General features: G+C 38.1%; 1 protein-coding gene across 1 annotated transcript in view; it reads left to right on the plus strand.

Moving 5' to 3' along the window:
* The window catches only part of LOC107738593 (unconventional myosin-Ig-like), a 58,509-nt gene that overhangs the window by 13,959 nt on the left and 39,431 nt on the right, over positions 1-5,119 (plus strand). The gene's annotated exons all lie outside the window — the stretch shown is intronic.

Raw genomic sequence — 5,119 nt, forward strand, 5'->3', positions numbered from 1 at the left:
TGCTCCGCTCCCAGGCAGACAACGCACAAACTGTGTGTATCCCCACCCGTAATGAAACGCGGGCAGGGAGGAACACACAGTCTGAAACGCTGCCCACCTTCGCCCCTTAACTGGTGTTTCCTCTTTTCATGTGCTTTTGACATTTTTCTTTTCTATCTTTCTTTATTTTCTATGGGACAGACAACACCAAATAAGACTCACAACTGACACACACACAGAGCGCTTGCTGAATGACAGAAAGCTGACGCTGGTCTCACCGCACGTGCTTTTATAGGTTCCGGGTCATTACGTCACCCGCCCGTGACGTCTCGCCCATCTATTGGTCTGATTACACACGAGGTTCAGAGCCGGTCACGCTGAAGGGTGTTCCCCTAGCGTTCTCCGACGCAGCTCGAGTTCCTGAAGAGGAACTGAAGTTCTTATGCTTACACCAACTAAAGAGAATGTGTACAAAATAGTTTGCAAATATATACCAGTAATTAGATTAATTCAACATTGTTTTTGCAGATGTAAAGATAAATAGGCAATCAGAAAAATGCATTAATATTATTATGCGTAAGTAATGCACAAATGAGCAAAATTTAACTGTTTGTGATAATTACATAACTGCAATTAATTCATTTATGTTGATGATTTCCTCAAAATAATAATATATACATACATATTCATTGTACAGAAACCAGACCATGCCTACTGCACATAAGTTTTCCAGCATGCTTGGATTTCCTTGCACATTTATGTTGTTGTACTGAACCTTAAAGCGATATTTATGGGCCTTCTGAAGGTGGAGTTGATTCATTTGTACACATTGGGCTTGAATTTAAGAGGAATTGCGATTTCTAAAGAGGGATGCATTTAGGAACATTTTCATACATTATTATACATCTGGTCCCCCATAAGAGATACCTGAAAGTTAGCAGGTATTAAAAAAAATGACAATTTCTCACCCTCATATAAATGTAAAATGTATTGCATATATGCTGACAGCGCTGTACTTATCTAGGTACCCCCTAAAAAGATGTAGGACTGAGATTCAAACATCTCCTTTTGTAGATTGACCCTAAAAAGTGGAACTTCTAAATCTAAGAGAAAATTATGTGTAAAATGTCCACATGTATAGTGCATATGAATTTGTAATGTACTAAATGTACATATAAGTGTGCTTTATATATATATCAGTTTTTGTTCCATGGAACTAGGATATCCTGGGCTGAGATAATGATAATGATGTTTCTAAGAAAGTCTGTATAAGCAAAATTTGTTGTTGACCATGACACACAGGAAGCTTCAGTGCTTAAACCACGTAAAATAAAAATAGAAAACTGGATACCAATACCAGTGCATTGGTGTAATCACTCAAAAATAAATAGGAAAATTAAAAATGTTAAAGCAACCAACTTTACAGTTTTCAGACCACTTGAGATAGACATTAACCTTTGAAGATGGACATCAACAGTCAAGACTCTTTTTGGCCGTTTCTTCATGAACAAGTCCAAAGATGTGACCAGTTCAGTACAATCTCTTGTTGTCATCTTGTAAATATGTTAATTTCAATATTCTAAGGACCTTGAACATAAAACCTAGGATAGGGTGAGTTTGGATTTCATGTTGACATTATGCATTTATCTGAAGGTAAAGTTTCTTTAAAGGTTGGAAGATGCAGTTTTATAAATACTTGAAATTGCTGCTGGTGCAGATGTCTGCAGTTTGCTGTACCTCAGCAAAAGCTGTGTCCTCATTTAGAAAATAGCAAGACCTTTTCTCATTGAGGAAAGAGGAGCAGAGAGAAGCTACTGGAGGGCTTGGCTCTGAAAATAGATGACACATTTTTCCCATCGGTTTCCTTTTCGCTCCTTAATGAGCATGTGCTTAAGTATAACTCCGGAAGTAACTGATTAAAGCTAAATTAGTCTTGAAATAAAGTTTCGCAGTGCATTTTTGCAGTTTCCTTTCATGTTGAAACTGTTCTCAGATCTGTTCTATACAAGTCTGAGGGAGTGAACTGTGAAAGCCGGTAGGAGAATTCAAGAAGAGAATTGTAAATTCAGCGTTTCTTTGGCGAGAAATGGTCCGAGAAATGGGATGAACTGTGTCGGCAGCCACGTGTCACATGCTTGATAATTAGGTCAAGAGTGCAAAGGAATGTCACTATTATGACAACCCTGCAGTTAAAGCGCCGAGCACGCTCACAATTCTGTGACAATCGCTTTGGATCTGTCTGAGAATGCATGGACCATACAGATCTGCTAGACCGATGCCTGTCTCACTCTCAGCCAGACGCACACACTAGGAAGTTCCCTTAGGATGAAGACTGTCAGAACTGGCATGTCAACCCCTCAGTCACACTTACAAAATAAAATCTGTGAGATCCCTTAGGCTCAGCTGTGTCAGTGATGGAGGAAGATCTCGCTAAATATACACCCTGACCAGCCCCTCCAAACCATGACCTATTTCCCTCACTCTGTCTCTTGCTTCCCCTCTCTCTTTCTTTTTTTTATTTCATTTTTTCCCCCCGCTTCAGTTGTGTATCTCCTTTTATGTAGTCTACTTCTTGGCTATGTTCAGAATAGCATATTACCATACTGTACTAGCCTCACTATTTCTGCAGCACAGTGTAGTGTATTTTTTTTTGAGCACAAAAGCAGATAACAAATTAGTGCATTGCGGCTGTGATTTAACTAAAACGAGTGAACTAATTAGTGCAACATGACAACGATTTAACTAAAATGTGGGAACTAATTCGTGCAATGTGGCCATGATTTATGTGCCCTCCAGAAGCTTGCGTTCTGCAAGTGAACAGTGCATTATAGTGCCATAGAGGCACAACATCACTTTCACAGACTTTTACATTAACTGTTCCCTCCTGGTGAAATGACCTGCCCAACTTAATCCGAGCAGTCCTTCTTTAAGAAACGGCTAAAAACACATCTCTTCCATCTTTATTTGACCCTCTAACTCTAGCACTTTCTATTCTATTTCTATGCTATCTACTTGTTTTCTTTTTATTTATAAAACTTGCACTCTCTATTCTACTCTTTTATCATTTGTTCCACAAAGTCATCTCACATTTATCATTTGACCATTTCACACTCCATAATAAGCAGCATCATACCTCACCATACAGGCGCTGAAAATGAAGCAGATGCATTTGTAAGCCAGTATTTTTAGCTGCTATCAAATTAACTTCCTCTATACCACTGTGACTTTGAGAATTCTCACTCTTGCTGTTTTACCCCCACTCTCACCCTGTTTTCAGGAATTTGCCCGGCCTACTGCAGAAAGGCCACAGGGCAGCATCTGTCCTCTCAGAACTGCTTTTACCCCAGTGATATTGCTATTCCACAGCCATGTGGCCGTGCACATGTTTGACTGTGAGTGTGAACAATTGTGCGTGTGTTTGGAAATGTGTAAGCAAATCATGTGTGCTTGCATGTATTATGCAGTGTTGTTTTCTACTTGATTAAATGAACACGTCTATGTGCGTGGGTCTGACTGTTGGTGTGGCACATCTGCGTTTGTTAATCCGGTCCACAGAGCTGTATGAACTCAAGGCTGCTTTGATTTCATACCTGGCCAGCACACGCAATACTTCCTCTCAAGCATTTCACACTTTACGTAATCAACAAATCACAGTGAATAGCTGTTTGTTGTTTCTGTTTTCTTGGCACAGTTTCTTGGTATTCTTGGTATTCATTGTCCAAGTCTGTTGAAGTATATGTACACTGCCATTCAAAAGCTTGGGGTCAGTAATATTTTTTTTGAAATATTTTTTTATTCATCAAAAGTGTCAGTGAAGACATTTAGAAAGAATGTTACAAAACAATCTATTTCAAATAAATGCCATTCTTTTGAAGTTTCTATTCATCAAAGAATAGTGAAAAAATTTATCTTTGGTTCCAAAAAAATATTAGGCAGCACAACTCTTATAAAATTTATAATAATAATAACAAATGTTACTTGAGTACCAATCCAGTGAAAACTGGAATAATGGCTGATAAAGATTCAGCTTTGCCAACACAGGAATAAATTAAAAATGTTAAAATATTATAATATATTATTAAATCATGCAACACTGAGGACTGGAGTAATGATGCTGCAAATTCAGCTTTGCATCACAGAAATAAATTAAATGTAAAAATATATTCAAATAGAAAAGTTATTTAAAATTGTAATATTACTTGACAGTATTACTTTTTTTAATGTATCAAATAAATGCAGCCTTGGTGAATATAAGATAATTCATTCAAAAACATTAAAAAATCTTACCAAACCAAACTTTTGAACGGTATACAGTGGTGGCCAAAATTGTTAGAACACTTGGCATGTTTAAGAGGTTTCAGTTGTTTTTGTTGAATTGGCCATTACAATATCCACAAAACAAACTATTGCCAGGACTACCTGCGACGTAAGGAATCTGCTGGAACATTGAAAATGATGGACTGTTCCCCTCAAAGTCCGCACCTCAACCCCATCAAGCAAATTTGGGTTCGAGTTGGAAAATAAACTGGACAGATCTATTGCACATTCAAAGGAAAGCCTTTGACTTGAGTTGCAAAAAGGCATGGGATAACATTAGTGTTGAAGTTATCAGGAAATATATTGCCAGAGAGATGTGCTGTAATTGCTGCAAAAGGTGGACATACCAAATATTTAAGTTAAAAGTAGATAAAAACAGTACGACTCACTTCATCTGATATTTGTTGTGCTCAGAGCAACCATCTGCATGTTTCATGAACATTATAAAATAAAAAGGTCAATATTTTCAAATCAGTCAGGTGTTCTAACAATTTTGGCCACCACTGTATGATTCAGTATAGGGCTGAAACGATTCCTCGAATACCTCGAGTAACTCGAATACAAAAAATCATCGATGCAAATGGCTTCGTTTAGTCCATTTACTGTAACTACACACGGAACACCGTGTTTCCCCACGGACCATTATTACTGACGCACAACCAGATAAACGCTGGACCGTATGCTGCGTTCAAGTCCTCCTGGGACGTTCGTACTTACGAGTTGACAAGTCGTAATTACGACGTCAGGCACGTTCAAGTCAGTTTAGTCGGCACAAGATGGCGGTGTACCTTCTTTTAATAAATTACAAGAAAATACAACAGGG

This window comes from Sinocyclocheilus rhinocerous, unplaced genomic scaffold, assembly GCF_001515625.1.
Source record: "Sinocyclocheilus rhinocerous isolate Xijiao unplaced genomic scaffold, SAMN03320098_v1.1 scaffold525, whole genome shotgun sequence".
Classification (NCBI taxonomy): domain Eukaryota; kingdom Metazoa; phylum Chordata; class Actinopteri; order Cypriniformes; family Cyprinidae; genus Sinocyclocheilus; species Sinocyclocheilus rhinocerous.